Genomic DNA, 21,965 nt, shown 5'->3' with positions numbered 1-21,965 from the left:
ATGCATTTAACTGATTCCTTCCTCCCTTATTCTCCCTCCCAGCCAATCACTGAATGCAGGCAACATTTTTATTTCTAGCAGAAAATTAATGCAGCATGCATAAAAAAAATCAGGCAGAAACATGCCTCAGCAAATTTTTTTGTATATGCTTTATTATGAGAATATCTTTTAAAACTATTGTAATATATCTAAATGCTTGTGAAGACATACAGCTTGATCAGAGGCTATTGAAGTGGACTGAAAAACATCTATTGATATCACCCATGGGATGAAGTTGGGGAAAAAACTAGTATGTTTCAGTTTTTCACAATTTGTTTGAAATGGTCTACAGAAAGGAACTGATTACTATGTTCATTGCTGTAGGTTCCTGCGTTTCCAGTGCAGCCTGATTTAATTCCACTTCCACTTAGTTTTACAGGGTTCCTCTCCAAGGGCTTTTTGTGCTGCAGCATCTCCAGTTTTTAGAAGTTTGGCTTCTCATTAGAAAAATCCTGCAGTACAGAGAAGCAAGGCATCTTGGAACCATCTCACACTTGGTTGTGGGCAGAAATTGTGGAATGCTGACTATTCTGCATGTCAAATCTTGCCAATGGCTGGAGAAAAATAAAGCCATTATTAAAAACAGCATTGTTATTTTTTTTCCAGCAAAAGCAAGACCCATCTGGTTATTACACTGTTTGAGACCATGTCTATAAGTTTAAGCAGTGCAGACTTTGCTGACTTAAGGACAGACTTCAGAACCAGAATATTTTTAGTGTTTCATGTTTGAAATCTTTTTGGCTCGGGTCACAGGTGAGGCTGTAGATAAGGGTAAGAAGGAGAACCAATGGCAAGATCTATGTGTTTCCATGATTCCTGAGGCAGGAGAGAGCTAAACGCCTTCCACCAAGGCTGGAAGGATGTTGCTTACATTATGGCAGCATCTCAGGGTTTCAGCTTGGTGTTTTGCGCATATCTGAAAAAACAGCTCTGGTGACTGTACAGTGATCTGGATAGTGTGGGGTTTAGACAGCTTTTTGATGCTCTGGGTATTTAGCCTTGCTTTTTTCTTGTTAAAAGATTGCTCTGATGAGTACAAATGACTCTACAGGCAGGCAGCTGCAGAGATAAAAGGTGAAGAGGTTTATACCTCATTAATCAGTGTTAAGTGATTGTGGTGAGCCACTTGACGCCAGCTAAAGATGGTCCAGAACAGGAATTATTCAAAGTCTGCTAATACTGGTTTACTTTAATAAGTGATTTCTCTGAAGGAGACATTTCTTTTGCTGTTAAGTTTTCTTAACTGCTCCTAGTCGTGTTCTGGGTTAAAGGGTGGCAGGAAAAGCTTTTGGAAGTAGAAAATTTTATTTAACAAAACAGCTGGGTTTTGTCCCAAGTGCAGACATGTCCCAAAGTCAGTTTGAGCCAAGTCATGGCTTGTCAGTAAGAAAGCTAGGCTTTGCTCTAGAAGGCATATCTATAGCACAGTATTTCATAGCCTTGATGATGCAAACATGTCATTAATAATCAGCTAATAACAGGATTACTCATTTGGACACCCAAAACCAGCAATGAAACTCTGTGATGTTCCCATAATGCTGATCTTTATTCAGTTAGTGGGGGCAAAAAAGACCAGCCTAAGTACTTCCTTGTCCTTCTCCCTTGCAGTTAAGCCCCTCTGTTAAGCACAGAGCCTTGCTGGCTGCGTAGCAAAAGTGCTCACACAGTCACTCTTGAATCTCTGATGTGAGGTGACATGTATATTTCTGATGTCCAGCTTCTCTGCTCCCTTTTCTGGCCATAGTGGTTTTCAGGAGGAAGGGAAGGGGAAAAGGAAGCAGAATTGGAAGTAGAAGGTAAAGGAGAATGTAAACAAGGTTCTTACTAGTTACCTTCCTGGAAATCTGCCATATAACTAGTTTTCATTAAGGCACTTAGAAACAGTGAGATGAGACCTGTAAATCATTGTAACAGTTTTTGTAAACCAATTACTAGCCAAAAAAAAAAAAAAAAAAAAAAACAAACACAAAACCCAAAAACCAGCATGTGAACAAAAAGAAAACAAATACAATAGAATTCTGATTTTTTCTGAGTGATTCAGTTGCCTGTATATGCAACTAAACAAAACTAGAAAAACAATTATTTTTAAAAGCTGTTCCAGTTGAGGTTACTTTGTTTGCCCTTCATTGTCTATAGAGCAAGTACTGAACTGTGAAAGTTGTAACGGAAGTAACTTCTCTTAAGCTTTTTACTCTTTCATTTCAAAGCTTGCAAGGACATTTTTGACACTCTGTGTTATCTGCTTTTTACAATGAGTGTTATGGCCTGTAGAATTGGCAGTCTCACTTGCTGAAGAGCCAAACTCAAAAACCAAAATTTCTCTGTTCTTTAATGTCAGGCATTCTGAATCCTTGCATGTTTCTGCATGCAGTTTGCTGTTTGTTCCCTTGGACCCCATTCAGATACAGCAATCACAGAACTAGTTGGACTGGAGCAGTCCTGATGGAACCATCTCCCACTTCAAGTAATTCATCAAAGTTATTTAGTGAAAATAAAATCAGAAACATCCCAGAATGACATACACCTGGAAAAATATACCAAGAAAACTTTGTGTGTCATGAAATATAAGAGTGAATATTTTCAGATTAGGATTCAGCTTTTCCTTTGGTTCCTTCTTCTCTGTAGGAGGTGGAGTTGGGATTTCACAGTCTGGATCCTGGTTTGTAAATGGACATCACTTTCAGGGTGTTTCAGATACATCTTTTGTCTCTTTATTTTGGAGGTACCTGTAAAGAATGTTTTGTCATGAGCTAGCTCACCTGAAGATCTTCATTAGGCAATTAAGACTTCACTGAATTCATGGTTTGGTTGGATTTAAAAGACACATCTCTTTGGAGCAGATTCAGAGAGGCTCAGGGGACCATGCATGAAGCTGAAGATCATGATGGAACTTGGTGTGCAAAAACAGTGGCCCCATACTGACTTCCTAGAAACTAAAACTGTGAGATTGTAATCCATGATGACAGGAACAGGAGCATCCTTCATCAGTGTAGTAAAAAATGGCAATACAAATACATGTGATTAAAACTGCATATGAAATTTATACATAAGGAGACTTTGGGGCTGACACTGATGTTTTTTCTCTTCAGTTTCAAATCTTTTTTTTACAGTATGAAGTCTTTGACTCAGAGGCCACTGGGGGTTTCCAGTACCGGAAAGGATGTCTTCTTTGTGTCATGTGCCTATGGATGGAAGGAATTCAAACATTACCACATTGTCTACCTTACTGTGCGTGTACTGCACTGTCAGCAAGGACAGAGTAGTATGGATGGAGCTTTCTCAGTTAAGGTGCAAAAAGGCACTGGGCACTGCAATATGAGTTTTGTTCTTCAGTTTCCTTTTATATTCAGTGTGATTTGAAGTCCTTCCCATTAGAGTGACGTAAAAGGTTGTTTGGCCATCTTGATATGGATAACCCGTGATTAGTTTATGTAGTCTGGGAATGCATTTACATAAACATCGGTAATGTCACCCTGAAACCAAATTAAAGTGTCTGGACAGGGTTTCACACTCAGGTCTGTAGAATCCCACTGGCGTTACACCAAGAAAATTTCTGCATGCAGGCAGGGCCCACTTATACACTTTTTATTTCATTTATTCAAACCCATCTGCTTTTCCTTAGAGAATTATATTTCCTAGGCAAATTGTACCACTGCCGATAATCCACAGGGATGTCTAGACTAGCTCTGTATTTTGAAATGCATTCCCTACTCCCTTCCATTAGTACTTTTCACCAGCTGGAATGCATAGTCTTATCTTGTGATGGATTAGCCCACATTTCCATATCTCAGGGAGATGTAGAGGTGTGCTGCTACCTGCTCTTTAATGAATAAGTACATCATATTTTACCTATGGTCATGAAATTGGTGCTCTGAGAGATGGGATTATTATTAAAGCTAGTAACTTAATTAAAAAAAGGAAGTCATGTGCTTTAAGATGAGATATTAGACTATGAATACTGCCTCTATTATCAAGTGAGTCCTTGATGTTGTTTAAAGGAGACAGTCACCTTGGAAAATGTAAGCCTTGTGGTTTAAAGAGGTGTTTTGGAGCTGTGTTTACCCAATTCCTTTTGTTTATAAAGGAGGATCTTGTATACATTTAAAGGCAGTACTGGGCCATTGCCTTTCCTTCACCTGCTGTGGCAGGAATAACTTTGCAAAACTTGTAGGACCCAGGTGATAATGCTGTATGTGCAATGAAGAGTTATTGTGTACTTCTGGATGTTCTTATAGATCCACTCAGTGAAACAGAGCGCAGACAGAAAAATATTACTCTCTCCTGCTAGCCAGTGTATGGAAGGTTAGCCAACACATCCCTGCAGAAAGCTGAAATGCACTGAGGCTGCAGCCTTTAGGCTGGAAGAGAGAATCAGGTGACAGGTGAAGAATGATCTTTAATACTTTTTGCTCCCACTGCAGTATGCATGGGTCTGAGCCCTTCTTGGGGGCATCAGCCCACTCATCTTGGTACCCACCGTTCAAAGAAGTGCATCTCTTTCACTGAGCTGGCACTTTGTCCATGCTTTGGCCTGTAAGGCAACCTTCCTTTTATGGAAGACAGTAGTGTTATCTTTAGATAAGGGAGTGAATTAAGGGTAGAGTAACTCATTTTTTTTAAAGGGAAACACATGGCAGTGTGTTCTGTAGCCTGTCTTGTTGTGATAGTTTAAATTTGAATTCAGACTATCTAGTGTTCTGGATTTGTTGAGTCCTCAGAGAATAACTTCCAAGAGTATATTTTATTTAGGTATGTTTTACAAGACATAAACACCAGCAATGTCTTTCCAAGGATTCAATAGTCTTCCTAGTTTATAATGATATTCAAAATAACAGAATTTCATTATCTAGATATTCTACCAGCTGATGCTACTGCACTCAGCACCTAAACTAATTATATGCTGCAAAGAGCTTCTTCTAACCTTCCCTCTCCCAGTTGTCAGACTGGAAAATAAGATTTAATAACACATCTGGGAGTTCAATCTGGGGAGAAACAGACCTGAATAACCAACTGCCCTTGCCACCCATTTCTCTTTTATATCAAGGCTTCTCAAAGTTGAATGCCTCTTCTGCTGATAAAATAACCCAGATCCAAAACAATTAGAGCCTTGAAAGCTTTGAATTTTCCCTGGAGACTTCCAGGCAGCCAGCGCAGCTGTCTGAGTAGCACTGTAATGCTCTCCTGTTGTAAAGTCCCACTTAATAAGTGGGCTGCCAGGTTCCAAATTAGCTTTGGCATCCCAATGGTGTCATTAAATAGAAGGAGAGATTAGGGCTAGACAGGGAATAGGCCAGCCTGAATCTGAAACAACATTAATCCACAGCTTTTCCAGTTGCATATACATCCTTCTGAAAAGTGCTGAGGTGCTATATCAACACTCAACAGGTAAGATTAAGTGCCAAGAAAAATATTTATCGTTGTATGTATGGGGCTTTTTTAAAGTGTATGTTCATACCTAAACTGTTCTGATGTGTCATTTATAACATGAGGTATCCAAGAAATACCATGAACTTTTCGTACCTCATATATGTTGTCAAGTGCTTAGTGACAAAGCATGGCAGACATTCACAGTGGGTCTCCCTTCAAAATGTGGTTGAAATAGAGAGTAGTGAAGTTCTGCACAATTTCCATTTTTTTTTCTTTCTTTCCTAAGGTTTTTTTCCCCCCTAATGGCAGGCCAAGCTAATACAGCATGGACTTACTGGGTTTTGCATGAAACATAATTCAGAGTGTGTTCAAAAAGGAGTGTAACTTCTCTGTTAAATACTGGGATCACTGGGAACTTGGGCAAAGAGGGCAGTTTGCAGGACTTTGCATATAGTCCTTTGATTACCTGCTCTAAGAATAGGTGGAGGAGTGATCGTGGTAGCTTTAAGCAGGAACTTAGAAGTTCCATGGGGAACCTCTAAGAGTGGAGGGAAATAGATCAGGAGAAAACTTGGAGATGGATCTTGTAGCTGCCATGCTTAGGGGAGTATTTTAAGTAGCTCTTGTACACCAGGAAGGAGTCAGGGCGGATTCTGATTACAAGGGATGCTCCTCTTCCCTCTTTCCATAGCATTGTAGCTATATCTTTCATCTCTGTGTGCCCTATGGTAAATAGAACATTTCTCTTTCTCATTTCCTACTGTAGAAAATGCTGGTGGGTAGGCTGGGCCTAGGTGGGAATATAAGCTTGTCTGATGGTTGATGTTACCTGGAGATCTCCTTGCTTCGTCTCCTGAAAAGGTTGTTGTGCATTGCATCCTCTCACAAAACACTGCCAGCAAGGGCTGAAAGAGAGGGCTCCACTTTGCAGGGCTTGCGTCATTAGTTCAGCTGATGTCCTCAGGTTAAACAGCATCCAGCCTGTCCTGTCAGGTGCTCTAAGGCTGTAATGGTTTTCACCTGCTGGAGAGATCACAGTTCTATCCTTCAGCTACATGCGATCATTGGGGAAAGCTGGTTTTGGCCATGCCTTTTCTGTAATGTGACTTGAGTGGTTGAAAACAAAATCCTCCATCAAATAGCTCTTAATGGAGCCAGAAACTGAACCACTGTGTGCTTTGTGGACCTGACAGAGTGCCTTCAAGTTACATTAATGTTATAACAATCCCAGGAGGAGATATAATTTTGCCACTAGTTCCAGGAAAGCATTCTTTCTGCTGTTTATAGGGAAGAGGAAGCAAGTATTTAAAAAAAAAATAAAAGGAGGGGACTTCAGTTTTGTTAAAATGCAGTAAGATTATAGCACTTTCTGATCCACACATTTTTGCCAAATAAATCCTAAAGAGATGCTGCAATTATAAAAGAGGAATTAAGTTCAGAGAGCAGCTTGAGTACAACCATTGTCCTGAGAGAAGCCTTGAGCAGCATCTGAGTTGAGACGAAACAGTAATTGGATTTTGCTGTTTACTTTTTGCTGGGTAGGAATGGCAAACAATACTCTCATCTCAAAGGGACAAAGGGCACTGAGTTCCACTCTTGGTCACCTTCCTATAAATGTATAAGCTCTTCATTGGTAGGAGTGGAAGATTTTCTTGGTTTATGCTGCTAAGATTGAGCAAAACTTGTTTCCATGTACTTCAAGATAAAATCTCGAAGGCATTACCTAATGCTAGCAGAGGGGTTATATTTTGCATTGGAGAGTTCTAGAAAAGTTTTCTTAATGCAGAAGCAAGTCTAATAATTTGGTCACATGCTGCCTTTTCCCTCTAGGTACTGTGTTTCCTCCTTAATTTTAGCATCACTTACACTGCTTAGCAAACACTAAAGAGATTGGGTTACCATAGAAATACACAACTCCCTGCGTCTCCCCATCAGCTGTCAGCCACAGAAACCTGTGAGAGTATCCCACAGGTGAGCAGAAACAGGCAGGCAGCAGAGGCAAACAGAAGATCCATGCAGGTCTCTTGACCTCAGCAGTGTTTTTCTTTCACTCCTGAAAGTACTAGTAAATTTAGTCCGCTAGCATTCAGCTGCTCTCCAAATGAAACAGGACTCCTGCGAGACAATGCCATGGGTTTTGACAACTGTTAACTGCATCTGAGCACCCTACCCACAGGGTATCGCCAGTGTCAGACCTCAGTTAAATATGCTTATTTTCTTTTCCCCCCTCACTAAATTTTCAGCCCAGACACCATGCTCTTGAGGCAGTTATGACAGAGCTGGAGTAAAAGCAGGCAACCGATGGCACGTATGCACCAAAACATGCTCAGGCCTCTGGCACCACAATGAGGCCACCAAATGTTCTTGCTGATGCCATTCAGCTGCTGGAAATAAATTGTTCTATGGGCAGCTATAATTATCAGGACAATCATCAGAGGGAATAGCTGTCTTTCTGAATCACTGAACCAGAAAATAGGCTTTTGACAGGATCATCATAATCTCTGGCCAACATCAACAAAAAAGGATTCCAGCCCTAATGAAGCTGTCGTGGGGCCATCCAATGGGTTTATTCAGAGTTCCTGTACCTTGCCTTCTCGTGCCCTGCCTCTCAGCAGGTCTGGGAGCAGTGAGCTCTGGTTGCAAGTAGTAGCCATTACACAGGGGCTGGTTGTGGATGCTCTGTGAGCCACCCTAAGAATGGCAAAGCTAGTCCTACAGTGCTTTTTATATCACTATATCCACTGCTGCCGCTTGCCACCATACTACATATGCTGGACCATCTCCAAATTGCAGAAAACCACCGTAAGTTAAAAAAAAATAAATATTGAAAATAAGTCAATATATGAAAAAGCTGATTCTATGTCTGCTCGTGATAACAAGGACACTGTTTGAAATGCCCCCCTGCCATACCATATTCTTTTACCAGGTATATCAGTGGGAGGTTTTCAGGGTGTGATGCTTTGGAATAACTGCAAAAATCAGGCCTGATGGCACAGTTCCTAAATATAACAGAGAGAAGATTTACTGCTGTAATATTTTTGCTAATGCCAACAAATTCAATGTATGTTCACCATATTTAAAAAAAACAACAGTAACATGTGAGTTTAGGGACTTTAGAGTAGAGTATTTAGACTTTCTATTAAGAATATTTACAGCATCTAGAAGCATATTAGATGTATTGCCATATCAAAAAAAAAAAAAAGAAATTCTATATCTCATTTTTTATGGGAAAGCGTCGTGGTTTAACCCCAGCCAGCCACTAAGCACCACACAGCTGCTCACTCACCGCCCCCCCCCCCCCCCCCCCAGTGGGATGGGGGAGAAAATCGGGAAAAGAAGCAAAACCCGTGGGTTGAGATAAGAACGGTTTAATAGAACAGAAAAGAAGAAACTAATAATGATAATGATAACACTAATAAAATGACAACAATAATAATAAAAGGATTGGAATGTACAAATGATGCACAGTGCAATTGCTCACCACCTGCCAATCGACACCCAGTTAGTCCCTGAGCGGCGATCCCCACCCCCACTCCCCCCAGTTTATATACTAGACGGGACGTCACATGGTATGGAATACCCTGTTGGCCAGTTTGGGTCAGGTGCCCCGGCTGTGTCCTGTGCCAACTTCTTGTGCCCCTCCAGCTTTCTCGCTGGCTGGGGATGAGAAGCTGAAAAATCCTTGACTTTAGTCTAAACACTACTTAGCAACAACTGAAAACATCAGTGTGTTATCAACATTCTTCGCATACTGAACTCAAAACACAGCACTGTACCAGCTACTAGGAAGACAGTTAACTCTGTCCCAGGTGAATCCAGGACAGAAAGAGTCTCTTTCCATTTGTAATCCCAGGTGCACATGTGTGTAGTGGGGAGGGTAAATTGCCTATCTGTCCCACACAAGAGGGGGGTGGAGACCACACTTTTGGGTCTGAGTTGTTCTGGCCATGTAAAGCAGGTGGCTAGGGAGTAGAAATAAAGCTAGGAATGAATGCATGGAAGAGATGCATTTGTTTGCAGCAGCAGGTGCAAGCCATATTAGTGGTGGTACCCGCTCCTGAGAGAGCAGTTCTGGCCTCACTGCACTTCAGCCTCTCCCTCAGCAACACCAGCATCAGCTTGCCTTCAGCGCAGGTGCAGACATCTCAGCAGTGCAGCCACAGCTGTTTGCAGTTCAACCTACTGCCTGCTGTGGCCTTGCCTAGGTTGGTGAATACTCTTTGTATGCTGCCAGAACTAGTGAGAAGCAACTATGCTAGATCCATGCCATACATAGAAGTTTCAAGGGGATAGTATGGTGTGAAAGAGGATTATGGTGTTCAGTTTGTCTTTATGGCAGCAGGCCCTCACTGTGCAGTAATTTGGGAGTAAGTCAGAACTTAATGCTTGGTACTGTGTGGAGTACAGTTATGCTGTGAACAATGAAGAGCTGTTAAAATCATGAGCTAGTAAGGATGGATACTGACATGAATTACTCTACAGTCTACCAATTGAAAGGAGTGCAGGGAGATATAATCCTATAAGAAAGTATATTTAATTTTGCATGAATTGTGGCTTTAACCTATTCAGAATTTCATTGATTGATTCTCTCTATGTGTTGATTTTTTTGTTTGTCTGTTTTCAATTTTTTGCTATATCATTTTTCTATAGATGGCACAGGGGAGCCAAGTGTTATGGAGGCTCACACAATCAAATCCAGCAGCTGTTAAAACTCAGATTTATTCTTCAGTAAAAAAGTTAGAACTCTGATAATATTTGTGAACCACAGGTTCAATGACGTAAGGGGAATTAGTGCTACACAGCCAACTTAAGAATTCTTAAGATTTAAAATGATGACCCAAAATGCGCATATCACTCACCTAAAAGCTGAGGGCTCTCTCCCTTGAGGAGTTACCACGGGTGGCATCCCAACCCAAGGGGAGAGTCCCTACGGCAGACCTGCTGCTCCAAGGAGGACTGACTCAAAACATCCTCCAGCAGGGCCCCATTTATACCCTTGTCAAAACTGACCTGTGGTCATTTTAATCCCCGTTGGCCAAAAGGTCACTTCAGTGTACCTAGCATATCTCGATTGGTCAGTTCAATTTTCAACCTGCGGCCTCTAGGGTTTGGGTTTTTTTTCCTCTCCTCCCTGCCTGGAGAAGTTTCGTTTCCTGGGGCAGTGGGGGGTGTACCTGCCACACCAAGTCATGATGGTGATTAAAAAAAGAGGAAGACTCTTTTAAAGCTGACCGTAGAGGAAGATCTCCTCTACAAATATGAAAGGTACATAGTGTTCTCTTCCTTCTTTCAAGATATGCTGTTGCATAAACAAATCCAAGTCAGTGAGCCCAAATGGTAAAAAAGGTAGGCGTATTCTGTTACAGTGCTTTGCTGTATTCTGTCTTCCTTCCTTCCTCACATCACAAGGCACCCTTTTTACCCCTGGGAAAAAAGAATATTTAAAAAAAAAAACAAAACAGAGTTTTTTAATTTAACTTGTAGCAGAACTTTCAAACACAAGCAGGTTGGTTACATGTCACTGGCTATATTCTCAGAGGGTGTAGCATGGCATAGTCCTGTGGTTTCAGTAAAGCTTTGTAATTTATAGTCAGTAGTAAGGCCAGTCCTAATATACACAGAATTGGGTGCTGGTAAACACAGAGACATACTTACTTCAAAAACAGATTGAGTTGTTTAAGTTACATTTCCAAGGTTTTTTTAGTCACATTACTTTGAAGCTTCACATGCCTACAGCCCCTGACATAAGAGGCTGCTATAACCTATTTCAGTGCAAAATCAGCTGGTCTGAACGGCATTTGATGGTGGTTGAGCTAAACAAAGATGTTTTATTTTTTAGTAAAGCGGACTCAGTTTTGGAGGTGTTAATCATCATCAAATGGGAGGCAATAAGCTGCTGCAGACAATAACTTCTTAAATACCCCAGCTGATTTTGCCAAGCAGTATTTAGCAACAGCCTGCTTTGGCTTCATTTAAGCTGATTCAGGGCCTTGACATAAAACTAAATCAGTAAGTTTGATGCAGAATGGAGTAAAAATTATCTCTAAGTTTAAATTGGGTTTAACAATGCCACAGCAATTTCTTGTAGACTCAAATCAAAACCATAAGCTGGCCACCTGAAAAAGGAAAGAGGATGAGGCAGGCTCTAATTTTATCCTGCTTTCCCAAGAAAACTGAGTTTATGGTAGTATCTTGGTTACATATATGTTTCTATTCTTCCCACTGTCCCCAGATCAATTTTGATTTTGCTAGCCAGTTTTGTAAAATTGATTAAGGTATACAAATCTCAAAGACCGTATGTTCCAGCAACTCCTGTGCAAATTTATGTCAGGGTAGACAAATAGATGTACACAAACTTTGTGACCTACCAAGGAGGCAACATGAATTCAGTCATATCAGGCACAAAACCCCACAACAAAACAAAAAATAGACAGAAAAAAGCCATAGGAAAATAACCCTTGTAAGCTCCACTTGCAAGATCCTGGTTCTTTCAGAGCATCCAAGCACATCTAGCACCAACCAGGGCAACATCACAACAGGTTGTTCCTGCTAGTTTAAATTGTTTGTACCACTGTGATCTGCCCCATCTGTGTCCTTCTCCATTCCAGATGCCCAACAGTGGAAGACATTCAGCAGTCCTCAACCATTTGATGCTGAATTAAACTGCATTTCAGTTCATTCGTACTGACAACAATTAATCTGAAGACCTGCTTCCCCCCCCCCCGCCCTAGCCTTGAGCTGCGTATTTTATGTGGTAGGAAGAGGAAAGACCCTTGACTTCAGCATCTTTGCTGTAGGTGCTTAGAATAATAGGGCATACATGACTGAATCGATTCCTGGTTAAATTCTCCTGAAGTAAATTGCCTGATTGGGTTCACAGTCCTGGCCTCTGACTTCTCTCCCAGCAGCAAAGGAGCAGCTTCCATCAAGTGTGCTGATGAACGTGGTCATGGTAATGATCCAAGTGTACAACATGACTACAGAGAAGGGAGGTGCAGGCATCTTCCTGTTCCGAAAGTCAGCTCTCCTTGATGTGCTTTTAAGCACTTACTTTGTCCCTTTCACCTCTCGCTCTTGCTGGAGTACACTACCACCACTAGCAATCTGTGATGGTAAGAAAAGAAGAAAGAGGACATGGGTTGGAGTTCAGGAAAGGAATCGTGTCTGCAGTTTGTCCTTTCTGGGCTCTAGTTTGTCAGCAAAAATAAATTCTTCCTAGGCAAAGTGGGCAGGTTCTTGATAAGCTTTAATGATTATGGATTAAGAAAAGACAATGCTGTCCTCAAAGACACCGTCCTTGTTTGAGTATATATAACAAAATGGATCTTGTCAACCACACCTACTGCATTTTTAAAACATCCTTCTGTGTAGTGTGTAGAGGGATGCAAACTTAAACTTTTGGGGATACTGGGACAATGGGAAGACTATAGCTTGTGTAGGTCGTTCAGTTGTTTTTAATAGGGAACTTGCCTGAAAATTGGTTTACTGTGTTGCTGGGTTTTGATCTGGCATTGTCCCAATATCATGTTTAAGTGTGTCCAAATACTTTAGGAAATTTTGAGTGTGGCATTTTCTCTTTTTTACCTGCTCCTTCTTAGAGGTCTGATCCCACAAACTCTCTGTACACATATTTTACTATCTTCAATTTCCTACATAGGGATATGGGATACAGTAATGACAATGTCAGACCAGGCTGCACCTCAGGAAAAAGGACTGACCCACTGCCTGAAAGCAGGGAACTGGTAATGAGATAAAAAGCAGTTCCACCAGTGACTTAAACCTGCTCATTCTGTGTTCAGAAAGATTATTTCCACTGCTATTTGTTCAGATAGCTCTGTGAGAAACACCTAATGGCTGCCACACTAAAACTAAACAGTTGTTTCAAAAAGAGTCACTTCTCAGGCTGTTCTTGCTGTGTTTGTGAAGGTACAAGGGTTGCTTCCACTATCTTTATTTGCACATGTTTGGTAAGAACAGTTAATCAGTCACAATACGGAATTTCCTCCAAGCAACTCAGTCTGTCCCCCTTCCCCACCCTGGTCACAAACTGCTTAGTTACCCATTCGCCTTTTTCTTCTCTGGTTTGGCAGCCAATAGTTCCTAAGCCAAACTCTCACCTAAAAGGCCACAGATTCAGCCTCTCCCTAAGGCCAGGTGAGCTTCTGCTTTGCCTCTGCCACATGGGAGCTCCTGCCCCACTCCATCTCCCATTTGAAAAGAGACAGAAGTTGGGCCCTTCTGCGGCAGTACGGTTGGGGTCCATAGTGGTGAAAAAGAGGCCACCTTCCTTTGCCTTTCACAGTGGAAAGGACAGAACGCCAGCCATTAACAACTTTTGTTGATTTGTTGTAATCTTCTGCAAACCTGTGAAGTGGGCAGCCCCCTCCCCCATGCCTTCTGAGATATGATTCCTCCAGACTGACCAGTCCCCAGGGACATTTTTTGATGCTTGCCATGCTGTTCTTGTTCTCAGAAGAATGCTATCAGTTTTGCATAGTTCTTTGTCTTGCATCTTCATTAGGCTGTGTAGTTCCTCGTGAGTTTCTGCTGCTTGAAAAGAGGGGGATTTGGTTTTTGTTCACTCAGTGAAAACAGAATTTCCCCAACTCATTGCTGTTGGGTTTGAAATTTTTCCACTTAAGAGTCTGGCACACAGCCATTTTATGTTGAGTTAGGTGGCACTGAAACAGGTCTCTGCTGTTACTGTCTCTCTTCCCATCCCCCTTTATTTATTTATTTATTGCCCAGTGGAAAAGACAGGTCGGATCATAAGTTGTAAGACCCTGAAGTCTTTGTTGGCTTGAAAAAGAGCTTTTTGTCCAAGCTGTGTGTGTACATATATACACACACACACACACACACACAGCTAGGAGAATGCGTTTCGTTGCTTTTTTTTTCCTAGCAAGACAATCCGATCAATGTAACTGCAAAGGTGGATTTAGTTATACGAACGGTTGTGTATCAGCCTACTCCCATAAACACCATGGATCAGATAAAACCAAAAATCCCTTTAGCTGATAAAACAGCAACACAAATATGATTATTTATCTTATCCTCCAACCCTGAGGGAGGGACCGTGGTCTTTGGTCTCTGCTGATGTGGTAAAACGACACCGCTGTGGAGGGCAAACGCCTCCAGAGCACTGTGTCTACGAGGAGCCCAGCGAAAAAAGGTCGCGCGGGTTGAGATTCGCCAGCTGCTTGTTACAGGCTCCACGACAGGTCAAAGTCCCGCATTTGTTGCCTAAACTGATGCAAGTTCTCCAGCAAGCTCTGCTTACTGCGGTGTAGGATTAGGCCTCTTCCCGGTAGCCGTGGGGAAGGGGGCCGCCCATCAGACGGGGCCGCAGGGCAGGGGGCTGCCGCGGCGCGGGCTGCGAAGCCTCGGGGCGCCCTGGGAGCTGAGGGGAGCCGCGGCCGGAGCGGCTGCGGGCCCGCGCCGCCCCTCCCCAGCCAGGCGGGGTGTTCCCCTGAGGGCGGACACCGCTGCCGCCGCCGCCTCCGCGGCGGGCCCGGCCGGCCGGCAGGCGGGCGGGCGGGCAGCGCCGCCATTTCGGCCGCTACCGCCGCTGGCCGCTTCGCGCCCGCCAGGGGGCGGGCCCCAGCAGAGGGCCGCGCCGAGCCTGTGGGGCCGCGCGGCGGCAGCCCGGGGCCGGCGGGGGCGGGCGGGCCGGGCGGTTGGCAGCGCCTTGGCGCCGGTGGTGCGCGGGGGAGCCGCGCCGAGCTGTCGCCTGGCTGGCCGGCGAAGAAGGCACCTGGGCGGGCGGCAGCACCCGCAGGGGTGGAGGTAAGCCGGGGGCGGCAGCGGGGGGCGGCGGGTCGGGTCGGTGCACGTGACGGGAGAGGTCGGCCCCGCCGCCCCACAAACTTCGCGCTGTGAGCGGGTCGCCGATCGGGACGCGCTCCCAGCGCTCCGGCCGCCCGTTCCCCATCCCGCTCAGCCCAAGTGGAGGTGCCCCCCCCCCGCCCCCGCACCCCAGCTACTCCCAAGCCCGCGGGCGGAGGCGGCCCACACCTGCCAAACGCGGGGAGCTCGGCCGGTGCCCGCCCCCGCCGGGGAGGGTCTCCTGCTCTCCCGCGGCCGTCGTGCCCCGCCGGCCCGGGGCCTCCTCCTTCGGAAGGTGGCGGGGCGGGAACCCGCCCCCGTCCCGGCCGGCACGGCAGGTGGGCTCCGTGTGAGAGGACGGGATGGTCCCTGTGAGGGGCGCTTGGCTCCGCGGTCACAGGCGCTGTGTGGGTACAGCAGCCGACTGGCCCGGAGCCCCTGGGAAGGTGCATTTTCCTAAGGGCTTGCCCCCTCCCCCCCGCCTTGTCTCCGAGGTCGCTGGGGGCTTTCCTCCAGAGCTCCAGGGTTTTGCTCGGTCTTGCTCCGGGAGCCGCTGGCTCTGTAGACCTGTTGCCGCCCGGTGGATGTCTGGAAGCTGGCGGGACCAAGCCACACCTGGGCAGGGCGCGGGGGGCTCCTGCCGCCCGCCCTGTCAGGCACCGGGCGGGCGAGGGTGCACGCAAATTAAAGAGAGAAAGGAGGAGGCAGGTAGTCGTCAGACTTGGGTTTGGGTTCTCTTTCCCCCCTCTATATATTTAAACCCAGTATGGTGTCCCCTTCCCAGCCCACTCGTCCTGCTGCCTTTCTGCACCGTACTCTGAGGCGGGGAGGTGGGACGCAGAGCCGCGCCCGCTGGTACCGTTGTACCCGTGTTGAGCAAAGGGGTGGGAGCCTCAGCACCACGGGCTGGGAGTCTGTCTTCTGGCACGGCAAACGCTGAGGCGCGGCCCACTGAAAACGGCAATTTTGCTGCAGTTCTTCTAATGGTGGCGATGAAGTTAGTGTCTCAAGAAACCTGCCATGCAGCTAATCTGCCAGGTCTTTTAGCTGTGGAGAGACAGGCTCAGGGTGCCAGATTTTGCTTTTAGTTTGCAAGGTTGCTCAATGAAAAATGGTTTGTGTTAAACTCCTTGTTCACTAGTGGAACACAGGATTTGAAATCTCTGCAAGTCTTTGCAGCATCATGATGTGACAACCTGACAGCCGGTCTCAGAGGCTGACCCAGGGTTTGTTATGGAGAAGTAATTGCCGGTGCAAGGAGCAGCAAACCCTAGAGGTACCCACTGTTGGCTTAAAAGAGAATAGCTGCAATGCAAGCACAGAGTGGTCCTCGTTGGCAGGTTCTCCTGGAGAGTCCTGCTTGCAGCTAATTGACCCTGCAGATCATCTGTCTGTCTTCTGGCCAAGACTGCTGCCAGTTGGCATTTGAAGATGTAAAGGCCTTCTTACTCCCACTTGATGGTCAGATCAGCCTGTTCTGGGGCTGTCTGTGGGCAGCTCTCATAAACAAAATGTTCTGATTGATGCAGGGGTGTGTCCTAAACCAAGTTAGAGCAAGAACAGGTTACCTGTATGATTATCAGAAGGATGAAGGGTGGTTGAGGATCTTTCCCACCCCTGCTTAGATTGAAGTGATTTCTTAGACAACAGGATTGTTTCTATTCTCCAAGCCATTTAATTGTGTTTTTTACACACAGATATAATCTGTATGTGAGGGATACTCATGGGAAAATCTTCCAGACATTCTTCTCAGACTGGAGAGTTTATGTGCTAGATGCTCTGCAGTAGGTAGATGGAGAGCCTGTTTCCCCCTCTTCCACTATAGCAAAGCATGTTACATTCTAAGATTTGCAGACTCTTCTGAGTGGACCAACATTTGTGACAGTTTTGCTTCTCCACTCTGTGCGGTAGAGAAAAGAGCATTCCTGGGACCAAAAAAGGAGGAAACTGTTCTTTTGTAACAGAGTGTATGCCCATGTCAAAGGCAGGGGTAGGGTGGAAAGAAGACGAACACAGGGTAGACAGAGTACAGGCAAGGCAAACAATACTGAGTTCCAGAAAGTGCTATAGAGCTAAAGGAGATGGATGAAGAATAGCGTGATGTTGTTTTGCATCACGCAGCTTGGAATGGTGATTTAATGCTGTTTGCCGCAGTGTTGGTGTAGTAGCTGGTGCTGCTTAGAGCGCATTAGTGAGTGATGTGAAACTTGGGACTGGACCAAATCACTTCAGATCCTTTGCTGATATTTCTCTCGTGATAAATGTTTCTTTATCAACTGCCAGCAAAGTACTTGGTGTCATTTGAGATCCTTGAGGAAGGTACTTCTGTTCTGGAACAGAAACTAAGAGAAGCAGAGAGGGCCAAGTGCCCAGGGAACATGGATCACAGAGTCATTTGGAATAGCAATTGTTTAAAAATATTACAGGAAAAACATGGTACTGTTCTTTGTTTAATATTCAGTATTTATCATGAGTGAGGTAAACTGAGATCTCCGATGGAATAGTTTATAGACAAAACACAATGTTATTTTCATTTTTCGTTTTAGGATATTATCTCAGGATTAGGTGCTTCCGTAGTACCGTTGACAGATATGAGTCTTGTGAGCCTTTTCTGAGCCAGGGACTTAGGCCTGTGCAGGTAAGATGGAGACAGAAAGCTGGAATGAGTAAGATATAACTGGAATTTTAATACTAACTACTGTACAATTAAATTTACTTCCAGAGAAATTACCAGCTTACTACTGCAGTAAGCTTCTTTGGTGATGGGTAATTAGCATGTTAGTATATTAAAGGAAAAAGGCTTACAAGTGCACTGCGGGTATGGCTGAAGATCTAGTAGTCAGTCATTCACAAGAGTAACTGAGAGGCTCTTTAAAGGAGTTTGGACCAGATAACAGAAGAGGAGGTTTTACTCACTGTTCTCCTGTGTTATGCAGTCTTGCTGCCACACTCCCCTTTCTCTTTTGTGCTGGTTCTTATATGCAGTGGGTGTTCTTCCCTACTTTACTTCAAATCTTTCCCTTGGAACAAAAGTATGGATTTTGTTTATTTGGGGTTTTTTTATAATTTCCTGTTGGTCTGGTGAGCTCAGGAAAAGGTTCAACAAGTGTTAGATCAGGACAAGAATGTGGAATTGAGAGGTGGGGAAGGGAGAAAGAGAGGGTGTAAAATTGGGTCATCCTGTCTTGTGAACCATAACTTTAGTTTGATTTACCCCAAAAAGGTAAAAAGGGACTTAGGCTAATCAAATAGCTTCATGTGAAGACACTTTTAAGAGCAGGGGGCTCTTCAGTCAAGACTTTCCAAGATCTGTTTGATCTAGGAAATGTGTGTTCAGATCTAATTTAAAATGTCTGCTGCTTTGCCTGTTGAGGGTGTTTCCTTACCACACCAATACAATCAGAAAAAAAAGGATTTTCTGTTTTTGTGTGAAGATTGAACAAACCCTCATGCTGTCAAAAGATGCAGGTTTCTAATCCAGAAAGACTGTAGCAAATTCTGTGGCTAGTAATGTGCAGTATATCCAGGTATTTGGTAGAGAACCTTTCCTGTCTCAAAAACAAGTCTTTCGCCACTGAAGCAAGCATTGGTTTTGGATTTTTGTAATTTTACACTTATTACCATTGGGAGTACAAAAAATTAAAGTATATCTATCATAATTATGCAGCTCTGAATTTTTAAAACAAATGCTAGCAGATAGATGAGTGCAGCCTTTAAATCAGGGACTAGAGGGAGTGCTGAAGCATTTAAAACAGCTTGGGGAGTCTTGTCACCAGCCCTTGACTGGGTGGTCCTCTCAGTGTGCTGAAACTAGGGAAGTGTGGCTGAGGGCTATAAGAAATGAAGTTCCATTTTATTTCTCATCCTTTGGTCATGCATTCCTTATTCCAGCTCTAAATCTTGGGAGATCTGCAGTTTGTCTTTTCCATCTCACAACCGTCTGTATTTCAAAGTGATCCAACCTTTCATTGACCAGTGCAACATGGTACAAATGCTAGCAGTGAACATTTCAGATGGCGCTTCCCTGAAAAATATGGACTTCTGCTTTTTCTTCTTTTGCCCAGGAAAATAGTCAAGAAACTGTCCAGTTAGGGGATCTTGAAACGTAGTCAAATTTTTTCTTATAAGATATTTTAAGTGACTTTGAATCTCTGTACTAATTCTAAGAGTCTTAGAATATAATTTTTACTTTCTTATTTTGGTGTCTTTTTTCCCTTTGCTCTTGTATGGAGTTACCCACTGACATGGTAATAGAGTGCTTGATAAGGTAGACATTGAAGTGGTGTGTATCCACAGTGGTATTAAAACCAACAATCTAAAAAAACTTGAACAAGTAGACTTATTTTTGTTTCTTTGGGTCTCCAGTTACAATAATCATAAAAAGTCACAAAAGTGTTAATTGTAAAAGTTACATGTAACAACAGTAGTCTAGAATTTTTCATAGAAAAGCGCAGTACTTAATTTCTAAATACTCCTGTAAGGGAAAAAGTCAAGATTTAAAGTTATTTGACTTCAAATAGTAGAAGACCATGCACTCAGACAGTGCAACTCTTTTCATAGGAATAGAAAGTTGCGTATGTATCCTCACTGAGAGGTAACCCTGAATTCCAGACAGGAAATGTGAAAAAAGTGTTGTCCACAGTAACTTCTTTTTTTCTTCTGTAAGATATAATTAACTTTAGCTTGTAAAAGCAAAGAATTTTTTGCAGAAAGAAAGCATAGGCAGTTCTTAAACACCTGTTCCCTATAAATGCTTCGCTGACATCAGTCAGTTAAGCTCACCTGGACACCCCAAATTATCACCTAATGAGTGTATGGCTTTACAACCTCTCTATTTCCTTCTTTCAAAAAAAACCCCAAAACGCTGCCTCTTGAAATGGGAGTCATAATGGACAGTGAAACATGCATGAATTATTAGGCATATCTGCTTTAGATGCATGAAGGTGCCTCCCCAGAAGAGCAGATGGAGGAAGCAAATGTGTCCACACTGTCCAGGGATGGGCTTTTGCTCATGGTGCTGTCATTACGTAACCAAAATATGCTGTGATGCCATGAATCCCATTAATTGAAGGAATCTAGTAGGCTGTGTAAGGTTGTGTCCAGTCATATCTGCTAAAGTGTGTGCTGACTCTTGGCTTTTCAGAGACTGCAATCCAAGTGGAGATTTGAGCAACGAGAATTATGTCTGGCATAGACATAGGTACATAGATACAACTTGACCTCATCTTGCATGATGCATTATGCATACGGAAACCTGAAGTTCATGGGCTTCAGTTTAGGAACTTCCTCAAGTTGGGTATCCAAAATTGGGCTATATTAATTCCCCACAGTTTTACATTAAAAGCAGCAAATTAAAAAAAAAAATTATTCAGAATTAAATGTGGTTGGACGTGTTTTGCTGCCATTAAATGCCACTATGGTGTCAACATAGTTGCAAAGTGTTTCAGTTAACAAAACAGGGATTCCAGAGATTGATTGAGGTTGTTGGGAATTTAACTATGTGACAGATTGATCTTAAGCTCCCTTGTTACAACCAGTTAATAACTGGGCTCTTTACCTTGGTGATTGACAGTAGGCTTATATTCAGAAGTCTGAAACCCATTCTCTCCTCCCCCGTTTCTGTAAAATAGAGGTGTGTGAGAGCGAAGTGGGTGGTCCTGATCTCCTTAGCTCAATGTCTAATTTAGATGCCTAAAATTAGGCAGTTGTAAGTATCCTGTTGTTGCACTCCTGGGATTGGGAATAATACCATTCCATTAGGATTGCTACATGCAGAATTAGTTTTCCTTCCACCCCTGCAAAGTGGGAAGGGATTTTGAGATATATATTCCATTTAAATAAAGGAAGGACATGGGACTAAAGTTGCTCTCCAGCCCTCAGGCTTCTCAGGCAAAATGTTGAGATTCTGTGCTCAGGTAAAGGTAACAGCACATTGAATTTTTTCTCTTCAGAATACTCCCTTTTTCTTGCGCAGTCCCATATAGTCACAGAAATATTTTAACTCTTTTCCTCTTACATTCCAATTCAACATGTTCCATTTATGATAAACATATTTTAGGAACCAGATATGCTTAGAAATCTGAGGTGGGAAAAAAACCCATGTCAGAACTCATCCAGCCTTCTAATATATAGGGAGTGGTACTGAGACCCAGGGTATTCAAGGTCTCTTGAGTAGCAGTTAAACTGATGAAGATAATGACTTGAAGCACTGCTTGGCACTGCCTGTATGATGGAAAGAAAGGTGGGAGAGGAGTGGAAGAAATTTGTTTGCATCTCTGTCCATATAGTAAATATTTTCTGATTAATCTTGTCTGCTTACGAACTCAAAGCAGATAGAACAGATACATATTTTATATAGCGTTGTGAACCAACATATCCTAAAAATCCATGCTGTAGTTACTGAATATGCTGTAGTTACCGAATATGCCATATAGAAAGATGGGGTTTGTATTCCCATAGGTTATAGAGATAAGTCTACTTGCAAAATAAGGATCAAAGCTGGGAATTGACTTTTCTGGCTCAGAAGGTCTACCCATCATTATTTCTGAGTTTAAAGAGGTGCAAGGCGTGTTTAATTCTCATCTGTTTTGTAAATTAAGATCTTTGCAGCATACAGGACTCCAGGAAGGTCTGTCTTCCTTATGCATGTCTGCATCCTGTACTTTTTTCTACATTAGTGAAGTAATGCAGAAGTAAAATCTATGCAGTGTCCAAATGCAAGAGTTTCAGGTTGT

General features: G+C 43.4%; 1 protein-coding gene and 1 long non-coding RNA gene across 6 annotated transcripts in view; one reads left to right on the top strand and one right to left on the bottom strand.

The window, feature by feature from the left end:
* Window positions 1–1,566: 1,566 nt before the first annotated feature.
* On the bottom strand, window positions 1,567–10,305 carry LOC115337040. Its single transcript, XR_003922015.2, has 3 exons — window positions 10,266–10,305; window positions 6,236–6,429; window positions 1,567–2,765 (listed from the first exon to the last, which is right to left on the bottom strand). It is a non-coding gene; the product is annotated as an uncharacterized LOC115337040 (long non-coding RNA).
* Window positions 10,306–14,608: 4,303 nt separating this feature from the next.
* The window catches only part of MOB3B (MOB kinase activator 3B), a 118,959-nt gene continuing 111,602 nt past the window's right edge, over window positions 14,609–21,965 (top strand). For 4 of the 5 annotated variants that reach the window (XM_030005002.2, XM_030004998.2, XM_030004999.2 and 1 more), the window contains exon 1: window positions 15,087–15,192. The gene's annotated coding sequence lies outside the window, so the exon portion shown is untranslated. Of the gene's footprint in view, window positions 14,628–15,086; window positions 15,193–21,965 lie in introns of those variants that run through there. The other variant, XM_030005000.2, reaches the window with a different exon arrangement.

This window comes from Aquila chrysaetos, chromosome Z (genome assembly GCF_900496995.4).
Source record: "Aquila chrysaetos chrysaetos chromosome Z, bAquChr1.4, whole genome shotgun sequence".
In the NCBI taxonomy this organism is placed as follows: domain Eukaryota; kingdom Metazoa; phylum Chordata; class Aves; order Accipitriformes; family Accipitridae; genus Aquila; species Aquila chrysaetos.
The sequence above is the reverse complement of the archived record's forward strand: the minus strand, read 5'-3'. Positions and strand labels throughout refer to the sequence as shown.